Below are 12,345 nucleotides of genomic sequence, written 5' to 3'. Positions count from 1 at the left end.
CTTCCATTTCTTCCTCTTTCATCGCACATCTTGCAATAGTGAGGAGATCTTGCATGGTGCAATAGAAGACAAGCACATTAGTAAACACGTTGCTGGTTGTTTCTTAAGATATGCCAAACTTTTGAAATATGTTCTTAAGACAACAAACCGTGGATCGTAAACGTGGCATGCCATGGTCACCCAATCCGCCACTCGGTAAGTGTGATCAAATTGCACCCAAGCGTGCCAAAGATCTCTAGGTCCACTTCATCACATTCGATTAACCAAATTCAATCTAGATGTAGGACCTACTGTAGACATCTTGAACACAAAACAACACTCCCCTTCTGCTCCTTGCTCGGGAAACCTGCTTTGTGAAAAAAATCATATGTGCAATCTCTTTTTAGCCGCAGCAAGGAGTCCACACCATAGCACTCCTTTGTTGGCCCATTCCTAGTTGCAGCCAACGAACCTTCTTTGAAATATTATGTTCAAACAAGAGAAAGTGAAAGCATCCTCACCAATTGTCCTCCACCAAGGGACGCATTGCCTCAGCAACATTTAGAAATTTTTGCTCACCAAGTACATGGCTAGAGCCCCCCCCTTGCATCAGAGTTGTCGTCACAATTTCCTTTGCCACACACATTTGCACCTTTCTTGCGTCTGCATGTCTATCCACACTAAGAACCCGTGCAACCATTTCTTCGGTTTTATCGGTGAGCCCTTTTGACGACCCATCCCGCATGTCATGTTGGTGAGTTCCTCGATGTACCATTAATCTGCTCATACTCTCATCCCTTGGCATGACATAATATATGAAGCAATCACATGTACGTAAACAAATGGGCGGTTGACCACAATAGTGGCAATTAAGCTTACCACCTAGTCCGTCGCAAAACTCGTCCATGCAAGGTAATTTTAGCACGTTGCCATTGAAATGTGTTGTGTTTAACTTCCCAAAATTAACCAATTTGGGACAACTTTCTTTGAGACATTTAAGAGCACCTGCACACTGACTTTTGCAACACACCTTCGGGAAATGCAATATTCAAGGTTTGCGGTTTGGTCCAATGGTGTGGATCATACTTATGTTCCATAACATCCATTGAATAAACCTTTCCTAAGGTCGGTGGAAAATCAAACACCATGTTACCATTGTATACCTTTGGTATTTCCGACACTTGTTTGATTTCCACTATCTTTGAAAGAAGCTTGGGCTTTGTCATTGCATTAAAAAATGACAGAATACTGTTTGTACTCCTTACCTCGATAGAGCTTTGCAATGCTTGTTCTCCAAAGAGTTGTTCCTTTCTTGGACTAGTGAGGTCTCTGTAGGGAACATTCACCAATGGAGCAGCCATGCCAACAGAATTTGAGACCGTGTCATCTTCAACTAGCACCACGAACTTTGTAGAAAGAGATTTTTCCACAACATAAAACTCCTCTCCCAAGTGATTGCTTGTTCGCTCCATTGGCATTGTCAACTCTTCATTCTCAACCATGATAATTGCATGCAAAGCAAAAAAAGTTTGTGGCAAAACATGCTCTTGTAGATATTTGACCCCAAAGATAATATTCCCGTTGGTAAAGGGAAAATCCCTTTCAAAAGAAGGGAAGACTACAGTGCATGACATGATAGTCGAGTAGAAATCTCTTGCAGGAGATTGAAAAGATGAGAGTGAATATGTTTAGTTGCGTTAGAGGATTTAAGAGCATTTTATATTGGCCTTAGTAGTTACTAATAATATTTAATAATTTTTGAAATCCTCTCGTGCCTCCCTCTCTCTCTCTGCGTCCGTTTTGACATCGATGCAAGTGCCTCCTTCGACGAGTGCAGTCACATCGATGACCATCCTTGTGGAAAACACGGCTACTGATCCTCTTACCAATTTCTTTGGTTCCGTGGTTGATACCCACATCTCATAGGGTTGGATTGATGCACATGTTGTGCCATACAATCACTTGTTGCCTCGCATCCCCCTTTGCCATCTTTTGGCTAACCCGGCCATTAGAACGAATGATGATTATGTGGCTGAACTAATAACCTCTATAGTTGAAAGAGGCTACTAGCCCACGAAGGCTTGCTTCATTGTGTCCGAAGCTTTTCTCGAACAAGATCCTATACCATCCGATAGGCGTGGCACTTACGTGAGAGAGTTAGTGATGTCGGTCATATTTGATGACCAAATTAGAGACATCCTCGAGCTCTCTCACATGGAAGAGAAAATGTTTATTGTTTGGAATGGCAACCACTGGCTCCATGCGTGGAAAGATTGAGCATTGCGGGAGCGGTTGGATGAATTCTCTACACCAAAGGCTGAGTGCATGATTGTGAAGTGCGACCTTGCGGAGATGGCTAAATTTCTTTTGGTGCTCGGCATGATCAACAAGTAAGTTTCTTAACACTTGTATTGGTACACTTGATATTATCGATTGTTAGTATATTGTTTTATATAAAATTAGAGTGACACGAGTCCATGTGCCTCACACCACTGCGCACAACATATTCATGATGCAAAAATTAGCGCTTGCGGACCCACAATCCTTATTGGACAAATTCAATGAAGAAGATAGGACAAAAGCTTATAGGGCACTTCGTGGAACGACAATGAACCGTTCAAAATGGCTTAGGCTACCTACTACTATGGAAGGTATTTGTAAATTTATAATAGACATGCATTAGGTAAGCACATAGGGTTTTTTTTGTGGAAATGGCGATTTGTATTGCAGGAAGAGTTTGATGCAATGTATCGACTGAAAACACAAAATTTACCAGTGAAGGGGAGTAGAGTACTAATACTACATGCACGAAGATGGCTACAAGGCAAGCTATAATTTGGCAGTGAAAGAGATCGAGAATTTTTTTTGTGCAAAAGGTATTAGAGAGAGCAGTCATAGCCAATCCGGAAATGTTATCCAATGATACATTGTAAAAAATGTCGCATGATCGATATATTGGCGAAGGGCGGCGTGTCGTTAGTGGAAGCATCTATTCCGACGCAAGAGAAGTCGTTCTCACAGTGGTTGAGAATGCGTGTATATTGGTGGCAGCTTGAAAGGTGAGCGTACTAACACTAGAGTTTGATGTCTTTTCTAGTATTGCCACATTACTAATACTTAATGTGCAAGGGTGTATTGAGTGTGGCCGAAAAGATGGAGGCCGGGAACTCCACGTTAAAGAAGTTGCATGCACCCATTGCATGTGATTGTGGCATGTCCCTTAGCGATGCTCTGCAGGCTTTTCGACAAAAGCACTTTGGGAAGGCGTTTGTGTGATGGAAGCAAACCATACGAGCTACCCACAACGTAGAGAAGCAGCCACATTTCTCTTGTAATATCCAACAAATGCTATGCAGGTATTGAACTATACAATACACCAACTGTCTGTTATGAAAGTTGGAGTTATTCCTATTGTTTTTTGTAGATGGTGGTTGGGTGCCCTTAAAATAGGCCTTCGTAGTCCATACCCCAAGCATCCCAGCGATGCATGGGTGGAGTCTGAGAGAGAGGAGAGTGGGCTCTATCCTGACGATTGGATAGAGAAGGTCCATGGTAAGGAAACGTGGAGACACTGTCGATGGCAAATTTCTTGAAGACGAAGTTGAAGCATATAATGGTGTTTGCGGGTCGCCGCGGCGACGGACGTCCATAGCATAGCTCTCAAGCATCAACATAAAATTATCGATACAAGGGAAGCGACTCGGATGAGGCATGGAAACTCACTAGGGTGTCAATCCTAATGAAGTGAACTCGAAGAGATGCAACTACTAACTCTACAAGCAAATCAATCGCACCAAAGCCAAGTAATTTGCTTATGTCCTTCTACACAGCTCTACAGTCATCACGCCCGTTCACCATGCAAATCATATCGGAATCGCACGAAACTTGAAGGGAAGCTACAGGGGACTATCAGGAACATATCCTATCACTGTCACAGCATTTTGGAAAGGTACAAAGATCGCGATCGTTCGTCCCACAGTACGCAAAAATAGTAAACGGATGATCCTAAAGGGTCGTTTTTGGGTCCCAAAAGCCTCTCCTAGGATCAAAACAACATAAAATACACATATAAACACTCAAAACAACGATTTAAGGCCTAAATGGACGCGTTCGAAACCTTCACCGAATCTTGAATGCTTACACTTGAATGAAAGAGCAGAGTAAGAGGAACACAATGCAAGAAACAAAATTGAATTTGGATTACCGTAGCCACAGAAGCGATGATTACAAGTTGGAGCAAAGAGGTAGCTCTCTGTACGTACGCAGTAGTCCCTTATCTTCAAAAAATAATCTCGTTTCCCACTAACCTTAGTGTATTATATACCTAGGGCTTTCTAAAGTGGCCGGCTGCCAACTTCTCATGGACCTTTACATACATCATTGGAAAAATTACATCTTTGACTGAGACTTGACATAGACGATTGACATTAGGCTTTTACAGGGTTTGATGTATTAAACATCGGAAAAATAATGTGACCACATCAGAACTTTGGCCGGATGACCCAATGGGCGCCTTGGCTAGGTGGGCACTTGTATGTTGTTATCACCTGCAAACAAATGGTAAGTAATGTTTTTCTTGTTCAAGTAATGTGTTTAATTTGCTATAGTGTCATAACTTTTTTATGGACTTGCAGCATTGCACAAGAAGGTAAAGGGTAAGGGAAAAAATGGAAGTGTCACGAGCAATCAGCCTCCCATCGATGCCATTTCTCCTGGTACGACCAAGAGACGTCGAAGCCCAAAAATTTCTCAGGACAAACCTAAACAAGGCAAGGAGAGAGGACGACAAATCATTAGTGATTTTTAGAGTTTTTAGAGAAAAAGGAGCAAGCACGAAGGTGGCGGGTCAGATTATGGGAAAGGTGATTTAGAACGTCACTTGGAGTCACGAAAATCCAGTCCTTCCCAATCCTCGAGATCCCAAGGTCCCGAGCGAACCATATCCATTGGTACTGTTCAAAGTGAGGGCAGCCACCGGGTGTCTATGCGGCCATCCAAACCACTTGACTCCTTTCCACTAGGTAAGAAATTCCATCACAAACAAATGTCTGTTTTAACAACAACAAAATTGTGATACCTAACATTTCATTAAATTTTGCGTTTGACACAGTTTCAGCTCACTTTGATGCACAAATGAAGAAATATCAAGTGTTGGGGTTGTCCCAGTACATCTCGCAATACTTGCTGTGATATATGCCATCTACGGAAGGCTATCATGGATCCAAAGATTTCTTCTGAGTGAGTTTATGACACTTTGGCTTCCACTTTGAATTTGGTAAGCACTCTCTCAATCTTTTTTTGCATGGTATTTATGTATTGCAAGAGCCTTTGAGTGATCCAACGCTTAATTGGATCTCTCTCACACTTCGACAAATGGAGCCTGACCATCGGCTTGGAGGGGTGTGACTTGTGTGGGCAGACCTTCCCACACATTGCAAACCTGATTCCGCCATTGGTGGTATACCCCGATGGAATGCATTCTCTGTTGAGCTCGTTTCCAGTGTGTTCACCTTGGTTTCATAGTTTTTACTATCGAATGGCACAATAGTCATGGCGTGTCGGGCAGACCACTTGGCACTCATCACCGAGGAGACCCTCTTGCACAATTATTACCATCTTCGTACTATCTTTCTTCATATGGTGTCACGCACATACACTATGATAGATGACTTCACGGATCCAGTAAGTTCTGAACCATTTCTCCACAAATTTCTCTTGTTGGTAGATATTGGTGTGTTTTTTGTTTGAAATAGTACTCATTTTGCAGGTCGCGACCTTATTTCTAGCTACGTTCACATGTAAAATTGAAGGCCTTCCAATGATTCCACTATATGATCGTCAAGCAGGAGATGTGGTAGCTGACAACGATGGGTTTGAGTTTGATTGTGACATGATCCGAGAGCCACTACGAGACGAGCCATGGACATTAGATGCCCTTGGAGCACCATTTTGGCATGGAGTGGAGAAGAGCGAGTTCTTTGCTTGGTAAGTCAAGTAGGACGCCTTTATGATCAGGTCTAGCCATTGAACTAATCCGCTAATGTGCTATTGAAATGTATGCTAATATTTGTGCTTTTGTAAACAGGTGGTTGTTGGGTACCTTCACAAAGGTTGAGAGCTAAGGAGAAAAATGCTTTGACAAGCTCAAAAGAGAAGCTTACCTCTCAACCAGTCCTCACGCTTCCGGATATCTCAAAGCATTTTGAGGCCCAATGTGATGCTCGTGGTGATTGCCTTGGAGCAGTTTTGCTTCAAGAAGGGCATGCCATAACATATGAGATCTGAAGGCTCAATACAGATGAATGGGCCTTGGGAATTTATGAGAAAGAGTTTTTAGCTACTCTACATGCCCTAAACACATGGAAGCACTATTTATTGGGGACTCCATTCATTTTTCAAACAGACCCCCAAAGTCTCAAGTACTTCATGACGCAAACCAAGCTTTCCAACAAACAAATAAGGTGGGTAAATTTTATTTCGCAATTTTATTTTCATATTGCTCAATTGCTGGTAAGCACAATCAAGTGGCTGATGGACTTTCACAACGACCAAAAGTTAATGTGATGTCTATAGCAACTCACAATGATCTATTTTCTATGATATATAAGTATGCTACTGACCTTGACTTTAAAGATGTAATGTCAGCCCTTGCTTTGGGGAAGAAAGAGGAACCATTCACCTTGCAAGATGGTTATCTTCTCCATGGCAATAGGCTATGTGTTACACACTCCCTTCGTGAGATAGTCATGTATGAATCCCATGCTCCTCCCTATTCGGGGCATAGAGGCATTCAACCTACTCTTTGAGGAGGAGAGACGTACTTTTATTGGCCTACCATGAAAGTGGACATACAAGAGTATGTTTCAAAATGTGTGGTATGCCAAAAGACTAAGTATGATAGAGGGAAGAAACCTGGATTACTTAAGCCATTGCCAATCCTTAATTCACCATGGAAGAGTATATCCATGGATTTTATCTTTGGATTACCCAAGTCTATTCATGGGAATACAAGAATATGGACAATAGTCGATAGGTTTATGAAGCAAGCACACTTTATTCCTGTCAAAAAGACTATTAAGGCACACCAAATGGCAACCCTCTTCATATTTCATGTCATAAAATATATTATCTACCTTTGCCAACGATTTTTTCATATTAAACTGATCACTTATTATGGGAAGATAAAAGGGGAACAAGAGTTAGTATATGTGCTTCTAAACCTATCTCAACAGGGGACTGAAAGGAGAAATTGTTGCATCTCAATAGGGGTCAAAAAGGAGACAATCTACCAAAGAGCAATGTGCAATAAGTGCTTCTAGATTTACCTCAACAAGGGACCAAGAGAGGAGATGGTTACATCTCAAAAGGGGTCCAAATGGAGGTAGTCTATCAAAGAGCAACGTGCATCTAATGGAGCTTAAAAGACCTTAGGGTTAGCTTCATTAAAGATCTGCAAAAGTTAGTGTTAAGAAGCCCTTTGACCTTACGCAAGCTAGGGCTAACCTCGAGGTGGAAATCGTACCCAAGCAAGAGGTGCTAAGACGCTTAAAGTGGTTGTAAGAACCTTGCCCAAAGCTTGAGGTGATTTTTGTGCTTAAATGACTAACGTTTTTGAAATGTTAAATTCAAAGATAAATTCTTAAGAGGCATGAACATCCATGCTTGATTAATTAAGGATTGAAGTATTCAATTCAAAACAAATGACTTAAGAAGCATAAAAGACACATGCTTGCTTGATTGACTAAGTCCTTGAAGCACTCAATTCAATCAAATGACTTAATATGCATAAAAAGCACATGTTCAAATGATCTTCCACATGTGGCCCTCATGATGTGCTTGAATGCTATTGGTTAGGTTTTAAAGGGATCCAATGAGAATTTAGATACATAAAAATAAACAATTAAGTTCTTTCTCTCAAAGAGGAAAAACAGGACACATGTCCAAATGAAATAATAAAATAATACGCGCGCGCGCGAGAGAGAGAGAGAGAGAGAGAGAGAGAGAGAGAGAGAGAGAGAGAGAGAGAGAGAGGTGGACCAAGCATGAGAGGGGGGGTATACTCTCCCACACACACACATGTAAAGAATGAGGATGCAAGAGAGCTACACAAGACAAACACAAAGCACACAGAGATGGAAAGCTTCTTCTTCTTCTTCACAGAAAAGAGAGTACAAAATGACTAAGTGCTAAAGCTGAAAAGTAGCACATATGTACATGCGGTCACTAAGTGTGAACTCGCTAGAAGCGTACTAGGCTGGCACTATAAGTGTAGTCCAGCTGTAGAATCACTGGCAGAGATTCTCCGTGTCAGTCACCTAACGCGCCAGTGAGTAAATGCCGTAAGCGGCCAAGACCCGTAGTGGATGCCAGCTCAAGGTGTAGAGCTCGACATCTCAACACTCCCCCTCGAGCTCTGCATGTCGCAGAGTCCAAGCATAGTCCGGAAACGTCGAAGCTTCTCAGGTCCGAGGGCCTTGGTAAAGATATCCGCTATCTGCTCCTCTGTGCTGATGTAGACCAAGTCGATGTCGCCCGCCAACACTCGCTCTCGAACGTAGTGGTAATGGACCTCTATGTGTTTGGTCCTGGCATGGAACACTGGGTTCCTAGCCAACTGCATGCTACTGAGGTTGTCACAATGGATGAAAATCTGCTGGTCCACTTGCACTCCCAAGTCCTCAAGTAATGTGCGTAGCCAAGCTACCTCGCACGCCGCAACTGCTGCACCTCTGTACTCTGCCTCTGTGCTCGATAAAGCAACCGTAGGCTGCTTTTTGCTGCTCCAAGTAACAGCAGCACTCCCAAAAGAGAACATGAAGCCACTCGTAGATCTCCTATCAACAATGCTACCTGCCCAATCTGCATTTGTATACCCATACAATGCTAATGGTGCATCTGCTGCATAGAACAATGCGTAGTCAAGAGTACCTTGCACATACCTAAGTGTGCGTCGCACTCCATCCAAATGTGGCTTCCTCGGAAGCTGCATGAACTGACTCTCCAAGCCTACTGTGTAGCTCAAGTCTGGCCTCGTGATAGTCAAGTAGATTAGACTACCCACAATCTTCCTGTACATGTTGACATCCTCAACAACATCACCCTTCTCTGCACTCAGCTTTGCATTCACATCCAAGGGAATAGAAATTGGCTTACAATCAGCCATACCATACTTTGACAACATGTCCAAAGCATATTGTCTCTGTGATAGCCATACACCCTCTGGAGTCATGATCACCTCAATGCCAAGAAAGTAGCGCAACTCTCCTAAATCTTTCATTTCAAACTCCTGTTTGAGAAGACCCTTCACATGGTCAATCTCCATAGCATTGTCACCAACAATAATAAGGTCATATACATATATGGTAATGACCACAATCCCCACATCACTCTCACGTACATAGAGTGAATGATCAGCATGAACTCTCCTAAAACCAATACTGACAAGATACTTGGCAATCCTGTCATACCATGCTCTAGAGCCCTGCTTCAAACCATACAAAGCTTTGAGAAGTCTGCATACATAATCTAGGTAACCTGGATCAACATAACCAGGTGGCTGATCCATATACACTTCCTCTTGCAACTCACCATTCAAGAAGGCATTCTTTACATCCATTTGATGCATAATCCATCCTCTAGATGCAGCCACTGCTATGACAGCTCTCACAGTCGTCATCTTTGCCACTGGAGCAAAGGTCTCCTCATAGTCTATGCCATACGTCTGTGCATAACCCTTTGCGACCAGCCTTGCCTTGTGACGTTCAATGTTACCATCAGCCTTATGCTTGGTTTTATACACCCATTTACAGCCAATAGCTTTCTTGCCACTTGGCAATGGCACCAACTCCCATGTGTCGTTTGCTTCCAATGCAGCCATCTCTTCATTCATTGCATCATCCCAATGCACATTTCCAACTGCATCCTCAAAACATGTGGGCTCCACATCCTGTATCACCTTAGCCATGTAGGCTTGGTGATGTGCTAGATACCCATCATAAGTCAAATTCTGAACTGGATTTCTGACTCTATTAGATATGCGCGGTCCTGGGTCACTCCTTTGCCCTCTAGCATCTTCTTGTACTTTCCTTACACCAGGTGTTCTGACAGCCGAAATTCCAAATTCCTCATCAAGACTTTGTTCAGAACCATCTGAATCCATGTCTACATGTGAAAAACCGGATGATGCATCAGCCATAAAGGGAGGTTCATCAACCTTTTCCTTTCCTTTTCGTGATACATTCCCTGTACCTGTTGGTGGAGTAACCTGCGTACGTAGTCTACCATTCCATGGTTTCTCAACAGAGCCACGAGAAGAGGACTCTTGTGGTCCACTCAAAACCTGTGACTGTGGCCTCACATTTTGTACAACCACATCATCTTTTACATCAGCCCCAATAGTGCCATGTGCATTACTGTACCAGCTGCTCATCTCATCAAAGACTACATCTCTGCTCATTCGTAATTCTCGTGTAGTAGGATTGTAGCACCTGTACCCCTTTTGTTCAAGGGAATATCCCACAAGAATACATTTCTCTGCTTTAGGATCCAATTTCCTACGCAACTCATCTGGTACATGCACGTAAGCTATGCAGCCAAACACTTTCAAGTGTGCCAAATCAGGCTTTGTACCTGTAACCTTTTCCTCAGGTGTTACATCATGCACCGCAGCTGTAGGTGTCCTATTCATAATGTACACAGCTGTATTTATGGCTTCAGCCCAGAAATGATGAGGCATGTTCTTCTCATTCATCAATGCACGTGCAACCTCTGCAATGTGCCTGTTTTTCCTTTCTGCGACCCCATTCTGTTGTGGAGTATATCTGCATGTAAACTGCCTGCGTATACCATGCATTCGCAGAAAATCTGAAAAATCATTGGAGAAGTACTCTCCCCCTCCATCTGACCTCAATGTCTTGATTTGCATATCTGTCTCCTTCTCAATCATGACTTTGAAGTCTTGAAAGTGACCAAACACTTCACTTTTGTTACGCATGAAGTAGACCCATACTTTCCTTGTATGGTCATCAATGAAAGAGACATAATACCTGCAACCATGTATACTTGCAGTATCGGTTGGACCCCAAACATCTGTGTGCACCACCTCAAGTGGCTTTTTACATACATTGCGCTCATGTGGAAATGAGCCCTTTGACTGTTTTCCAAACTGGCATGCTGCACACACTTTATGCATACCATCCACCTTGAATTTGGGCAAACCTTTTACAATCTGTTTTGATTGCATGCTGCGCAATCTCTGCTCATTGACATGGCCAATGCGTTTGTGCCAAATGTCAACATCAGCCACAACACCTGTGCCCTGTGCAAATAATGCAGCTTTTACCTCAGGCATGTCTACATTCAGCGTAAACATTCTGCCCACACATTTGCCCTCTGTGATCAGCTTACAGCCATTCTGGAAATCTTCTACATAACAGCCATTTGGATTGAAGCGAACCTGCAAACCCTGCTCAACCATTTGTCCAAAAAAAACAAGATTCTTTGTAATGTTTGGGACATGAAGTACATTTGCTAAGTACTTTGATTTCCCACTCTTCGTATTTAGAGGTATGTCCCCTACATGAGCAATGGGGTGAGCTGTGTCATCTCCTGTCTGCACATAGCCTGACACATCTGGTTTGCGCATATCTCTAAACCACTCTCCACGAGACGTCATGTGATTAGAGGCACCTGAATCCACATACCAAACATCATCTTGGGTGGAATTCTCTGTAGTCATTGTATTCATTACATGCTGCATAACAAACATGCGCTCGTTTTTGCTGTCATCTGCATCTCTGCTAGTAGATGCATAGTTGCCCTGTTCTCTCTTTCCACTTGCTTTTCCCTTTGGACAGTCACGTGACATGTGACCTCTTTCACCACAAGTCCAACATTCTCTGCTATTTGGAGTATGTTGCTGCCTGCTTGATCTTGCACCACGACCTCTTTGACTCCCCCTGCCTTGAGACTGGTTTCCCCTGCCACCTGTATTGTTTTGATTTGATTGACCTTCCAGAAATTGGCCCCTGCAACCCCTTGGGCCTCGACCACGACCTCTACCTCTACCTCTGTTGGAGTTAGAATAGAAGGCCTGTTCAGAATTATTTCTGCCATGAGAAGAAGATGTGTCAAGGTTCTTCTCCTCAAGAATAAGCATAGAAATCAAATCTTGGAACACGGGGATGTCGTCTCTTGTATTCATGGAAGACCTAAAATGTACATACTTATCTCCTAGACCATCCAAGCATGCACGGACAATGTCATCGTCTTCCACTGAGACTTTAATAGATCCAAGAGCCTCAATGATACTCTTGATCTTCAAGGCATAATCATTGATTGAGAGGTTGTTCCTCTTAACCCGATTTA

The sequence above is a fragment of the Adiantum capillus-veneris genome, chromosome 19, assembly GCF_014529385.1.
Source record: "Adiantum capillus-veneris isolate H3 chromosome 19, ASM1452938v2, whole genome shotgun sequence".
Classification (NCBI taxonomy): Eukaryota; Viridiplantae; Streptophyta; class Polypodiopsida; order Polypodiales; family Pteridaceae; genus Adiantum; species Adiantum capillus-veneris.
This window is presented reverse-complemented; position numbering follows the sequence as displayed.